At 47.2% G+C, this 15,560-nt stretch overlaps 1 long non-coding RNA gene across 1 annotated transcript in view; it reads left to right on the forward strand.

The window, feature by feature from the left end:
* The first annotated feature begins 3,667 nt into the window (after positions 1–3,667).
* The window catches only part of LOC144149274 (uncharacterized), a 36,646-nt gene continuing 24,753 nt past the window's right edge, over positions 3,668–15,560 (forward strand). The window contains exon 1 of the long non-coding RNA XR_013318250.1: positions 3,668–3,777. This is a non-coding gene — a long non-coding RNA (uncharacterized LOC144149274). The remainder of the gene's footprint in view (positions 3,778–15,560) is intronic.

Raw genomic sequence — 15,560 nt, forward strand, 5'->3', positions numbered from 1 at the left:
CACCAACAATACTGTTATTGGACCCACAAATTAGGGAAATTAGTGTTTTCACCACCACCGCCATTGGAATGGTGTAATGTAAGTGGGTTTAACAGGTCACTAAAAGCATTCATATTTACCAAGTTCTTCCATATGCCATACATAGGAGTCGACTTCTGCGTAGCATCCTTCAGATGTGGTGTTTTCGTCATGATCATGGCCTGCAACATTACTTCGCCCTGCATGACATCCCACACATTGATACTTTTTAAGCACGCCCAAAGTCCTGTCGCAATCAGGAAACTGGCGATGTACCCACGCCATGGCCACAGGTTGCTGCGGCACAAGTGCTTCCAGAAATCTTCAGAACTAACACACCAGCCCATCCAGACGTCTGCATGGATGTTGTGCCCTTTTCTACAGATTTTAATCAAGATCTTGCGCCTGCGCTAGCTTTCATTGCCGTCAACAAAGCCGTAGTGACGGGCGGGAGAATTCGTCGCTAGTTTTAGGTGGAAATGTCTACATCTGCCGGATATAGAAACTGGACCACAAATGTCTGTTTTGCCAAAGTCGCGTACAGCAAGTGACAGGAAAAACCACCTTCAGTACCCAAATTAACATAGCGGCAGCGGCGGCAGTGGTTACTTGCCCCGCAGTCTCAGAGGAATTGCCGGCAAGGCGGCGCACCATCCGCCTTGTGACGGCACCCGGAACGGGCCTTGAAATTCTGGTATGTATGGCTCGAACAAAACGTTGTAGGAACACCGGAGGAAACGAACTTTGCCTAGCTTGGGGAGGCGCCGGATTACTGACTGAGCGTTTGACTGTGTTGAATGTGGTCTCTCACCATATAAGTTCTCCAGAATTTCCTTTCTTTCCCAAAGTAATGCTGCCTATACTAAAATGAAGCTTTCTACATTAAAAACACAAGTATGACTCTGTGAGGCACAGGCTGTTAGGTTTGCTATAAAACCATTGAAATATTCGGAAGACGTGCAGAGAATTGTAAATTTATTTGTTCTTGGATAGTCCTGCATGTCACGCTAGCAACGTTTTACATATTCATGGTTTGTGTGATAAGTAAAGGTAGCTGCACAATTACATTCACCGCTATAGCTTCTGATGTGTCTTTTTGTGTGTAATGGCAATATGCTCGGGTTGGTGTTCCTATGCATTACTAGATTGCACTGTTGAAATCTTTTCTGCAATATTAGCCCGTCATGCTGGAGTTTGCGGAAGAACAATCAAACATGGTCGCGGATAGCACACTGAGAGCAAATAGACATGAAATACGCCAAGTAGAGAAGAAAATTTGTTTGCAAGAATTTATGGTTATGGGTGCCATAACAGATTTGGCGTGCTTGGGAAACGTGCTGTATGGATAACGAAAGGAACTGTAAAAAGAAAACGATGTCTGGTTGAGAAGGCTGCGCAACCGATGCTTGGTTGCGCAGGCTGAACGACGCTTGTGCAAAGAATTTTCGCTGCGTGGAAATGTGGCTGACTTGAATGTTTAGATTTGTGGATGCTGGTAATCGACACAATTTATCCCTTTACAAATTCCTGTAGGTTTGAAATAGACGTCTTAGGTCAGTTTCCTGGATCCTGTTGGACGCTAGATCCTACTTAGGCTTTTTTATCTGGTGTCATTAGTGCGTTCAAGGCAGTTAAAGAAAAGGTAACATAAATAAGAGCATGATCATAATTTTGTCAAAACGTTTTTATCGAAACTATTCTTTTTATGTGCTTTAGGCGTGGTTGATTGTTGTGTTCTCTTTACTGTACAGTTTGCTTTTTGTACCTACCTGTGTAATGTGCATTATGTGCCAACTTCCTCTATGAGCCTGACCGAGGCATACAGCATTGATAAATAAAAATAACGTCAGCAGCGATAGGCATAAAATCCCAGCACTTGCTATAGCTCGTGATCCGCTTACGAATGATGGCCCCTTAGCGCAACCCTTTGTCCTTATATCAACCTTAGGCCGAAGTACCGTGGCTAGAAAGGAACTAAATTACTCTGGTTATACTAACCAGGAGATGATTGATTCCGGAGGCTGAAGCAGCCGACGCCGAGACGCCGAATATCACACAGAATATTTTGAGTGGATTTGGACTGTAATTTGATGCCGCTGGCGAAGGCAGGAAGTCCTGCAATAATATTTTGGGCCCTACGGTATTTAACCATGTGTTTGCCCACTCATCGACGAAGTTTTAATCGATGGCGACTCTGGAGCGTTACGATGACAACCGTAGACCAAAGTCGTCTACGCGGTTCGCCTGAAGCCTTAATACGCAAAATGATGGACATTTTAATATTTGGACTGTAGTTTACTTACCATGGGGTAGATGCTATTCCATAGGGTTCGTAAAGTCACGAAACACGTATTGTGTTTTGTTTGCGTTTGTATTCTGTAGCAAGCACTTGGCGCTCCAAGCCGTTTTCTCTGCTGCTGATCCTACCCTCTCACACTCTGAAGAACGCTTCTGGTGTTTCATGCCAACGGATACTTTGCCCTGTCACGTTTAACTGCACCTAATTCTCCCCACCCTGTAACAATGCGAAAAATGTCGCGCATGGGACTTGAACAACACCATCATTGATATTATGTGGGAGTGTATGAAAAATACCTTGCCAATATTCCGTACGACCGAGAAATCGAAGTCGACGCTAGGTAACTCACACCAGCACATGCCGATAGGTTAGACGAAACGGGCTGCCTTAGTCACATACAGCTCCATTTGCCAGTCACCATCCCTCCTCAATAAAATTTTCAGGAATATTTATTTCTTTGTTTATATGTAAGCAAAGCACTTGTTCAGTGCTCTTTCCTTTGCATGCCACACAGCCATCTCTCTTTACAGGGAGAGTGCTTTGCCCTCCCCTAACTTGACTACAATAATTGCAAATGTTCACGACCTAGTTCGGCGGTTCAAGAAATAATTACTAGAAAACATAAGCGCTCGCCAGCCAAACACTGCTAAATTGATTCATGACACACGGCTGCCACCATCCCTTTGCTCACTGTTCCTTTGCCACTTGTGTATTTTTGGGGTTCTCATAGGAGTAGAAGTTGGCTCGAATGAGCCTTTGTTACTTAAAGGAAACATGCGGAATCTTTTCTATGAAGTAATATTATAAAATGCGGGAGCACATGGAATCCCAAGACCAGCCCCATGCCATAACTCCACAAACGAGCAGTTTGTGACTTTGGTGGCCGGCTTCTACCTCTCCCAATCGTGCTACCCGGTACAAAGAACACTACCTTCGATGGGGGATCGGGGTTTTGAATACCAACAGGACCACCTACAAAGCAGGCACCTCTAAAGTCAGCAACTAATGTTCGTCTGCAAGGAAACTGATTTTCTCGAAGAATATATCCGCGCAAGTAATATTTGCACCCTCTACCTTACCCCCGTATTATTATTTGCTTTTTCAAACCCATACAAAAGAAATTCGAGCACTGGAAAGAAATGCAATGAGCACATGATTTCCCAACGCTATGATGCGGTTTTCTTGCTCAGAGCCCGCAGTATTTGAAGACCAAAAGAAAAGAAATGACCGTCGGAACAGCCTTGCATGTCTGCTGCTATTGTAACCAAAAGAACAATAGAGGCATTTCAATGTTTCTCAAAGCCTGCATGAGCCTACACAAACCTTCGTTTCATCTTGGCAGCTAATATATTTGTATATGTACAAACAAAACTAAAATATACGCAGAATATTAGTATTACCAAACATGAAGCTACTAGTTGCTTTTATCAGCAGTCTGCTGTTCCTGTATTCTGATCAAGGTAAGAACCTAACAACTTCAAACTATTTCTTCATTCACTAATATTTATCCTTGATTGGTGCCCCATTATTGCCAGAGTACAAGGCAGATATCACCAGTTTGTTTCTTATGTTTTCTTTACGTGAATTGCTACCTTTCAAGGATGCGTTCAGTGCTCACGTTATCTGAAGTGATGCGTTGGGCAATCACCTTACCATATTTTGTGAGAAGTGCCTATTGTGTCCATTCTTCCGAAGAATAACCCAGGTACACTAACGTTTAGGAAGTTAAAAATGGGGCACTCGTTTGCCGTTACGGAGATCGGCGATGGTTAGCGTTTTCCCGTCAAATAAAGGTGAAACACTTAAAGTTATTCCGTTTAATACCGCAAATTTTTTAGTGCGGAATGCGAAGGTGTGTCTAGGTCTACATAACACCGCAAAAACGTCATAAATAGGCGCAATACTATGGCCGCGGGAAGAAATTTATGTGCCCTTATATTTTAGATACTTATAAACCTATTGCACATGTATTCTTGTTATTTATTAGTCCTGCAGAGTCATGCACTCAGGTTTATTTATTTATTCAGTACCCACAGCGCCTGTGGCATTACAGTGGGGGGGGGGGGGGGGTACAAGGAAATGTACACTAATCAATGCAAGTGATTTAACAATAAATGCAGAGTCAAACCTAAACAACATACACAACTTGAATACACAACTTGAATGTTACAAAAAATTGGGTCATAACATGGAAAAAAATGCATCGTTAGACATGACTGTCACAGTATCTCGAGGTAGCCGATTCCAATTCGATATGGTCCTGGGGAAAAAAGACTTTCTTAGGACATCTGTTTTACACTTCATTTCTCTTACCTTATTCACATGATCTAAGCGTGAAGAGACATAATCAGGATAAAAAAGTATTTTTCTCGCTCTATGCCAGTCCTGGAGTGAAAGATATTATGAAATAACTTCAGCCTAAGAGCCCTTCTACGTTCTTCAAATGGTTCCCATCCAACAATCTCTTTCGCACGCGATACACTGAAATTCCTAGTGTAATTTCGGAACACAAAACGGGCCGCTAAGTTTTGCACTCTTTCTAACTTCTGGATGTCATTCTTTAGCCAAGGGTCCCATACAGTGCAAGCATAATCAAGAATAGAGCGAACATTCATAATATACAGTAGCTGCTTAGTTTGGAATGGATAATGTTTTGTATTGCGTCGCAAGAATCCTAATACTCGACATGCCTTGGCGGAAATATTGTTACGTGACGCTAGAAATACGGGCAAACGACGAAGACGACGAGAGACACTGGACGGTGCTCGGTTCGAGGAAGAAGAGGAGAAGGTTGATCGGTCAGCTTGCGAACTGTTCGTTTATGCGCTGCTGCATGCACCCGTCGCAGACTGTGTGAACAACGCAAATACGCCCCATTTTTATCTTAACATTGTGGTGGAGGTTGCGGAGTTGGTATCACCACCTCATCCCGTACCGCTCGCCCGGGCGTACTCCACCCACCACGGAGATCGGAGTGGACGCTCTGTTCCTCGCGTAACAATGCCTGGTGATGGAGCGACCGCGACGACGACCCCCCTCGTCACCGTGTCTCACCCCCGAGAGCCTGGAATATTCACCGGCGTGGACGAAACTGATGTGGACGACTGGCTCAGCCTCTTCGAGCGTGTTAGCGCTCACAACAGGTGGGATCCCACCATCATGCTCGCGAATGTCATCTTTTATCTTAAAGAGGAGAGTCCTGCGCGCAAGTGGTTTGAGACGAACGAGACCGATTTGACCAACTGGGAAGTCTTCAAAACGAAGCTCCGAGAAGTGTTTGGAAAGCCTCTTGGTCGCCAGGTTGCTGCCCGCAAGGAACTGGCATCGCGCGCCCAGACGTCGACTGAATCATACGTCGCATACATCCAGGACGTTTTGGCCCTGTGCTCGAAGGCTGACAGCACAATGCCGGAGGCCGACAAGGTGGGACACATACTGAAGGGCATTGCGGACGATGCATTCCACCTTCTTATATGCAAAGACTGTGCCACTGTAGATTCCATCATTAAGGAACGTCGGCGCTTCGAGGAGGCCAAAGGACGCCGAATAGCCCACAATTTCGCACGACTTCCACACACAGCAGCGACCTCTTCGTGTGAAGATGGCAAGCTGCAAGCCCGTATTCCCTGCCTACAAGATTCTGTTCCATCGTCGTCGGATATAACCAAAATCGTGCGCCGAGAACTGGAGGCTATGACCCCTACTACTGCGGTGCCATACATGCCCGATCGGAACGACCTCCACACCGTTGCCGTTATCCAGGCCGTTGTCCGCGACCAAATAGCCAACATGGGCCTTCACCCAGTGTGCTCGCTTAGCTCTCCGTTCGGACAAGGGTTCAGGTCACCCGGTTCCCACAACGAACGTCCTCCTCCACGCTACCCACGCCGTAACCCCGCTGAGTGGCGTACCCCGGACGATAAACCAATTTGTTTCCATTGCTCCAGAGTTGGCTACATTGCCCGGTACTGTCACAGCCGCCGGGTCTCATTCTTCCGCAACAGTTACTCCGACTATAGTACTCGACCACCCTTTGGCTACTCCGATGACCGGCAGAACTGCTTCTCTTCCCGTCCTGAGCTGAACCCGACCAACTTTAACCGTCCGCTCACCCGATTCAACCGTTCGCCGTCGCCCCAACGCCACAAGTCCCGCTCACCACAGCCTCGCCGTCCATCCCCGACGTCCGACTACGCTCGACCTCCTTCGGAAAACTAGGTAATGCAGCTCCCGGAGGTGATGCTGCATTCCCGACCACGCCCGAAAATCCTCTCTTGACCTCGGCTACCCGGACCAATTTACTGGACGTTGAAGTTGACGGCGTTCCTTTCAGTGCCCTCATCGATACAGGAGCGCATTTATCTGTAATGAGTGCTCATCTTCGCCGCCGTTTACGAAAAGTTATGACGCCACCAAGATCACATCTTGTTCGAGTCGCTGATGGAGGGACACCTATTGTTATGGGAATGTGCTCTGCTCGTGTTACTATAGCTGGTCGTCAAACGACTGTTTTGTTCACGGTGCTTGGACGGTGCTCGCAGGACCTCATCCTTGGCCTTGACTTTTTATCTGAGCACGCCGCCCTCATTGACTGCTCTACCGGTGTCCTTCGCCTCGAGATGCCGATTTTGCCAGCAGACGATGACGCGCCTGACGAGAAGCTTTCCTCCAAAAAGCACATTCGCTTGGCACCGAGGGCCATAACTTATGTTCCCCTGTCGTGCCGATCCCCAGTTCTCGACGGTTATTACGTAGTGTCACCAATTGTTGATGTGCTGCTTGCGCACAACATGAGCCTACCTCATACCGTTGTTAGTGTTACCAACAACGAAGTCACGTTGCCGTTCCTGAATTTCAGCTTCTGTACACAGGTTCTTCCGCACGGTATGACACTTGCCACGCTGGCGCCGGTTTGTGATTACGAAGTTTCCTCAGCAACCTTTGGCGAACCTCCAGTCGATGCTGAAACACCCAGCCCGACTCCTCCGCGGGAGAATGCCGAACTTTCGAAGATGATTGCAGCTGATCTAACGCCAACGCAAGCTCAAGAACTGCGTTGCGTTTTGGAGTCATACAGCGACATCTTCGATTTCGGTGATCGTCCTTTGGGCCAGACATCCATCGTCCGTCATCGTATTAACACCGGCGACGCCAGCCCTGTGCACAAACGGCCGTATCGTGTATCCCACGCTGAGTGGCTTGTTATCCAAAAAGAGGTGGACAAAATGCTTGATCGAGACATCATTGAGCCATCCTCAAGTCCTTGGGCGTCACCAGTCGTCCTGGTTAAAAAGAAAGATGGAAAGTGGCGATTCTGCGTGGACTACCGGCACCTTAACAAAATCACAAAAAAAATACGTCTATCCCCTTCCAAGAATCGACGATGCGCTCAACTGCCTTCATGGTGCCGCGTACTTTTCTTCCATTGATCTCTGCTCCGGCTACTGGCAGTTCACTGTCGATGACAAGGACCGTGAAAAGACGGCTTTTATCACACCGGACGGACTCTACCAATTCAAAGTAATGCCCTTCGGACTTTGTAATGCCCCAGCAACGTTCGAGCGAATGATGGACTCTCTCCTCCACGCCTTTAAATGGTCAACTTGTCTTTGCTATCTTGATGACGTAATCGTCTTTTCTCCAACGTTTGCGACCCACCTCCAGCGACTGTCGGACGTTCTGGCCGTTTTTCACCGAGCCGGACTTCAACTTAACTCTTCCAAATGCAAGTTTGGACGCAGGAAAATCACCATCCTCGGTCACCTGGTCGATGCTAAAGGAGTGCAACCTGACCCCGACAAGATTGAAGCTGTGCGAAAATTTCCCGTTCCACGCTCAGCAACAGATGTGCGCAGTTTTGTCGGTTTGTGCTCCTATTTCCGCCGCTTCGTCCAAAATTTCGCCGAAATCGCCAAACCCCTTACCGAACTTCTCAAGAACGATACTCCATTTGCTTGGGGCCCTGAGCAAGCCGCAGCCTTTTCTCGCCTCGTCGACACTCTGACCAGCTCACCAATCTTGGGCCACTTCGACCCTTCTGCTCCAACGCAGGGGCGCACTGACGCCAGTGGCCATGGCATCGGTGCTGTGCTCGCCCAAGTCCAGTGTGGTCACGAGCGGGTGATTGCGTTCGCGAGCCGGCTCTTGTCCCCCGCAGAACGAAACTATTCCACCACGGAACGCGAGTGCCTTGCGCTGGTGTGGGCTGTCGGAAAATTTCGACCGTACTTATATGGTCGCGATTTCACCGTAGTCACAGATCACCATGCGCTTTAAAAGACCCCACCGGGCGGCTTGGTCGTTGGGCACTACGACTACAAGAGTACACCTTCAACGTCGTTCACAAGTCTGGATATTTGCACAAAGACGCCGACTGTCTATCCCGTTACCCCGTCGGTACTCCGGACACCGCTAACGCCGCTGACGATGCCCACCTCTTGGCAATATCCGACTTTCTCCAGATGGGCGAAGAGCAACGCCGTGACTCTTCATTGCGCGCAATAATCGAACGCCTCCAATGTGACCCATCTGACCCATCGCTACGAGCTTTCCTCCTCCGTGAGGGAGTCCTCTACCGTCGTAACTACCGCTCGGATGGGACTGACGTCCTCTTTGTAGTACCTGAACACTTGCGCCTAGATGCCCTCCAACAGCTTCACGACGTCCCCTTGGCTGGCCATCTCGGTGTTGCCCGCACTTATGCCCGCGCCCGCCACCGATTCTTCTGGCCTGGTCTTTATAAGACGGTCAAGCAATACGTCAACGCTTGCGATTTGTGCCAGCGCCGCAAGAAATTGTCAGTGCTCCCTGCAGGTCCCCTTCAGCCCGTGGATATTCCGACCGAACCATTCTTCCGCGTCGGCTTGGACCTCCTTGGCCCTTTCCCTTCATCGCTGTCCGGCAACAGGTGGATCGCGGTTGCTACCGACTACGCGACCCGCTATGCTATCAACCGTGCCCTGTCAACAAGCTGTGCCACTGATGTCGCCGACTTCCTCCTAGAAAACGTCATTTTGCAGCACGGCGCTCCGCGGCAACTCCTCACAGACCGTGGTCGTTCCTTTCTTTCCAAAGTCGTCGCCGACCTGCTGCGCTCGTGCTCCACCCGACACAAGTTGACCACAGCATACCATCCCCAGACAAATGGTCTGACCGAACGCTCTAATCGAACACTCACCGAAATGCTGGCCATGTATGTCTCGTCTGATCACAAAGACTGGGATGCCGTGCTTCCATATGTAACATTCGCTTATAACTCTTCATGCTATAATACCACCGGCTATTCCCCGTTTTATCTGTTGTACGGTCGAGAACCAGCTTTGCCAATGGACACTTTACTGCCTACGCCCACGACAGCCTACGCGCACGACGCCATTGCGCGGGCTGCGCTGGCACGTAACGTCGCTCGCGCGCGGTTGTGTGATTCCCAGGTGGCCCAAAAGTCCCGTTATGACGATAAGCACCGCACTGTGTCTTTTCCGCCTGGCTCTCTGGTGCTCTTGTGTACGCCTCTTCGCCGTGTTGGCCTTTCCGCAAAGTTGATGCCCCCGTTACACCTGACCTTATAAGGTGCTGCGGCAGGTGACGGATGTCACGTACGAGGTTTTCCCTTTACTGCCCTCCACATCCCAAGCGTCTCCTTCATCGGACATTGTTCACGTGTCTCGCCTCAAGGCCTATCGGACGCCTGCCGATAGCGACTCCTAGCCAACACCGGGACGGTGATTTCGCCGCCGGGGGGGTCATGTTACGTGACGCTAGAAATACGGGCAAACGACGAAGACGACGAGAGACACTGGACGGTGCTCGGTTCGAGGAAGAATAGGAGAAGGTTGATCGGTCAGCTTGCGAACTGTTCGTTTATCCGCTGCTGCATGCACCCTTCGCAGACTGTGTGAACAACGCAAATACGCCCCATTTTTATCCTAACAATATATTCAATATGGCGGTGCCACGACAGAGTGGAGGTAAAGAAAACACCAAGATACTTGAACTCAGGTACGTATGAAAGCTGCTCAGAGTTAATTGTGTATTTAACTTGATGGGGAGTACGTTTTCTTGAAAAACACAAATGTACAGTTTTCTGCAAATTTATACGCATACCCCATTTTTTGCACCACTCTGCAACCCTATTTAGGTCATCTTGCAAGGCAAAACAATCACTCGTATTATGAATAACTCTATATAACACGCAATCATCAGCGAATAATCTGACATGAGATGAGATGTGAACACTTAGATCATTTATGTAAATTAAGAACAACAGAGGGCCCAAATTAGATCCCTGGGGTACACCTGATGTTACTTCTATTTCGTGCGAGTGTTGACTGTTTAATACTACTTTCTGGTGCCTTGAGGTTAAATATTCCTGAATCCAAGAAATAACTGATTTATTCAAATTATTCCAAGATAACTTTTGTACCAACAAATCATGCGGAACAACGTCAAAAGCTTTTTTAAAATCCAGGAAAACTGAATCAACCGAGCAGCCGTTATCCAATGCACTTGCTACATCGTGAGTAAGCTCTGTTAGCTGAGTAACGCAGGAAAAACCGGTACGAAATCCGTGTTGACAAGGGCTCAGCAAGGAGAATCTGTTTAAGTGATTAATAATGTTAGTGAAGAGTATATGCTCAAATACTTTGCACAAAATACTTGTCAAGGAAATCGGCCGGTAATTGCAAACTCTGTTACGGGGTCCAGACTTGTGCACAGGAACAACATTTGCATCTTTCCAATCTTCAGGTAAGGCACTTTCGTGTAAGGACTTGTGGAAAATATTGCAAAGATACTTCGAAATTGACTCAGCGCACGGAGACAGTAATGCAGCCGGTAAACCATCAGGTCCACAAGCCTTCCCTACATCCAATCGCTTCAGTAACATTTCAATTCCTCTCCGATCTATTTCAATGTCTTCCATGGGTTGGCCGCCCATTTTGCCGTAATCCATGTTTACAGTATTGGCACTTCCACGTGCCGAAAACACGGAAGCAAAGAACGAATTAAAGCAGTTTGCTTTGGCAAGGTTGTCATGAACAATGCTGCCGGAGTCATCTATTGGGGGAATCGATACGTCGTCTTTTCTATTAATTTTGATGAGCTTCCAGAACAACTTAGGCTGGCTTTTATTACGCGAGTGAAAAGAACCGAAAAATGTGTTCTTAGCCTGCTTCACAGCAGTTTTCATTTCTTTTGTAAGCTGCCGCAATTTAAGCGTTCTTTCGGTTGACCGACTGGTTTTGCATTTTGCATAAGCATACTGCCTTCGTTTGGCGATTTTGCGCACTTCCTTTGTATACCGCGGTTTATTTTTGCAGCGACGTGACGTCATCACCCATGATGGCACATAACGTTCGCGAAGCTCATAAATTGTACTTTTAAATATGTGCCACAACGCGTGTACGTCACATGTTTCCGATAAGGTTTCAAAAACTGTAAAATACGCCTCTAATGCTCGGGATATATCATTTATACGGGCCTTTTTGTAACTATATACGCGGCGTTGGCCGCTATCTGCAATTTTAGCGTATCTGAAGTTCATGGTACAAACTATAGCATCGTGATTCCCTATTCCTGGTACAACCACCGTAGACTGTGCGGCCATGGGAACGTTTGTGAAAACAAGATCTAATATATTGTTTCCACGTGTGGGTTGTAACACCAGCTGAGTCAATGCAAAGGAGTGGCATATCTTTATCATTTCTTTACTTGATGCATTTCCCGAGGTTTCAGTATTGTGTGTCTGCGACCAATCGATTTCAGGCAAATTGAAATCCCCTCCGACGACTAAGTCATCGGTGTCCATGGTCTCGATAGAATCATATAGGTCACTAAGCACTTTCACAGGGCTTCCAGGGGGGCGATAAAACGAACATAACGATAAAGATTTTCCATTCTTCAGTCTAACTTGAGCCCAAACAGACTCGCTTTGGCCGACCTGAACTTCCAGCCTCCGGGAGTCAACTGTTTCGTGAATTAAAATAAAAACGCCTCCTCCACGACTACCGCGATCTTTCCTATAACAAACGTAACTCTCGGGAAATACTTCATTATCTCTTATGTCACCGTCCAGCCAAGACTCAGTTCCAAGAACTGCACTTGGCTAAACCATTTCCAGGAGACTGGAAAACTCGTCTGTCTTATTCAGAATACTTCTGCAGTTTACTACAAGTACAGTAAAGGGGGAGGGTTGTGGGCGTAACTGTCAGGCGGATGGTACAACCCTCTGAAGTGACTCATCATACATATACTTCTTTTTGTTTAAATATAGTGTGTCATACTTAAGGATTACTTTATCGCCTTCAGTTCGATGAACCTTCGCGTACTCCCACAGCTGCTTCCTTTTGTTTCGCACATTTTGTGAAAAATCTTCCGATATGCTGAAATCATTTTCCTTTAACTTTTTTGCATTTGCCAGTACCTCTTGCTTGTCTTTGAACGTGGTAAACTTCACAATGATCGGCCTGTTTTTTCCCGACTGGAATCTGCCCAGACGGTGGGCTCTTTCAATTTCTACAGCGTCCAATTCCAAGGTCGACCGACAGATTTCCAAAACGTGTTTTTCAGACACTTGATACTTTTCATGCTCGTCGTTATCTTCCACGCCATAAAAGAGCAAGTTGCTCCTTCTGCTACGGTTTTCGAGGTCATCTACTTTACTAACCAGAGATTCTAGCTTAGCGTCTTGCAATACTCAGACTTCTTTGCACTCCCTGACAGTGTTCTGCAGTTCGTCAAGCTTAATTATTTGCGATTCAAGTTTAGCCATGCGCGCGTTTAGGTCACATTGCCTTTTTGTTATCAGCTTGATATTGCTCAATAGCGTTTAACTTAAGCTTAATCTCTTTCTGTCCATTCAAGAGCTCGTTTAGTATATCATCCCCTGGGCCCGGGTTTCGCTCGACATTACCGCACAGTAGAAGCAACAGGAGATAAAATGCGCAGCGCCGGAACAGAAAGAAATGGTGTCGCCTTCGGCAAGGTTTTTCGCGCACATTCAAGTTTGAACTAACACTTGCAAAAAGCTCTGGGGCTGAAACCGGCAAGGCAAGAATGATATGGGTGCAACATACATCATCGCAACTAACCTGCACGAAAAGCAAGAAGTTCGTGAGCGGCACAGTCATGGCCGCACCGGTTTCACGCCCCAGATGCGAACTGAAGATCAGCTGCTTTTGTAGGCAGTAGTCGTCGTCGATGAAGACCCATGGTTGCCGAACCCGTAGTGGGCAATGGCCAGAAGAGGAGGAGACGGTGCAGAAATCCTGGCCGATGTCTTCTTCGCCGTCCTCGTCGATTCCCCCACGGCACCACGAATGATTCCATGCATCGATTCTTGGTGACGCAGATTTCTTTGTGCTGACAGGTTGCGCTTCGATAGGGCATTGACGCAAAAAGGGTCCGATAAGCACCTGCGCGAAAAGGAAGAAGTTCGTGAGCGGCGCAGTCACGCCGGTTTCGCGCCGGGTTCACTCCAAGGGAGTACTATCATCAAATATATATGCGAAATATGAAGTGTTATTGGTGTGTGCAATGATTTTGTCAAGCGCCAAATGGCACTGTTTTTGTCAAATTTCCAGCTGAAAGAAAAGCCACCGCTTTTTTTTCTACATCCATGCCTCGTGCACCATCGTCGTTTGACCAGAATAGTATTACGCGCTACTGAATTGCCCACGTTAGCGCACTTAGTCCACAGTAAATATATATCTCAATTTCCCCTTCTACCCATTAGTGGACCTAATATAAAAACACAATCACAAACACAGTTACTTTCGGTTGAGAAATAGACGACTTAAGCGATTACCCATTATTACTGCTGCTGCATAGTTGTTTAAGGTGGTCTTTCATAGGTGGCGTTTAGGTTAAATATTTAGGCTCTACGCTTAATGCCATTGGCTCTGTTGTGTGGCAGAGTTTAGTTGCCGCGTGCAGTCCCCATACAATCGGATAGATAGAACTGACCTAATTTGATGCGGGTTCTCTGGTGGGTACGCGAATGATTGCGGGCAGGTGGAACATGAACGAATGCATGTCTTCGCCTGTGCTAGCTCTCGCGTTTGTCGTCAGTTGCATTGGTCCAAGTTTGAGCAGGCTCTAACTAACAATCAAATTGCCAAGCAAAATACCCGAAGTAAAAAATACACTTTCCGTAAAAAATTATTTGGAGGAACCTAGATTTCCCTCCGCAAAAAAAAAAAAAAACAGTAAACAACAGTCAAACATTTATTCACCATGTAAGGCCATGATTTAACTTAGCTTTTGGCTTCCGCTCAACTCAGAAGGGGATATTTCGGTAATCCTTCTTTATTCAGAAAAAGTTACGTCTTCCTGCAAGTACAGTTACTCTTTAGGTGCTGCGAGAAATGTACTATTAGCCTGTTGAACCTTTAAATGCGACAGTCCTTTGTAGGCTGCCCAAACGTCGAAGTTTTGATTCGTCTCTTGCGGTCTGCTGCCACTCAATTGAGCCACTGCGCAGAAATAGAATGACCCTTGCTCAGTATCTGGTAAAATATGACACCTCACCGTATTACTACGGCTGTCGCGAGTGCTAGAAATTGACGTTATATAGCGCAAGGGATTACTCAAGCACACTTGATCAAAAATAAAACCAAAAACATTCATTGCCCGCGTTGCCTAAATTAGCTCTGCGCCTTGGGTTAGTTCTTAGAGAATAAAAAAAAATCTATGCTCTGCGTTCCGCAGAAAGATGAAATAAAAATACCACAAACAGAACAGAACTCAAGTTCGGTCTTTCCGATGATGTGCAACAAAAATTACCAAAACGCGCTTCACTAAGCGATGGCGCTTGAGTGGCATGCAGACTATCAAACAAATAGGACAAAAAGAGGGCAGGAAAAGGATGGGTACACTCAAAAGTGGGAAATCACGTCAATGCTTTGCAAATGGCGGATTCGGCAAACCAACGGCCACAAAAAACCGCAGTGACCTACAGGACAGAGAAACGGGATTTCGGGTGGGAACGTCTCTTGGTAGCACGCGAGTGTGTACATCGCCCTTTGAAGTACGGTCCCGGAGTCAGAGGACACGGACATTCCTGGGAAACCACAGGCAACTGGATGGAAGTTGTGCATGCTGTGACAGTGGGGCGGTTATTATTAAGCATATTTTCATGGACTGCGCATTGAACAGACACGGTGGGAGGATGGGGGCACACCGTTATCTGAGGCCATGGGCGCCGGCAGTGGCCTTATTCATGGGTACTTGCCAGCCGCCCCCCTCT

Source organism: Haemaphysalis longicornis, unplaced genomic scaffold (assembly GCF_048455015.1).
Source record: "Haemaphysalis longicornis isolate Haplotype H1 unplaced genomic scaffold, Haemaphysalis longicornis Haplotype H1 scaffold_8, whole genome shotgun sequence".
Classification (NCBI taxonomy): Eukaryota; Metazoa; Arthropoda; class Arachnida; order Ixodida; family Ixodidae; genus Haemaphysalis; species Haemaphysalis longicornis.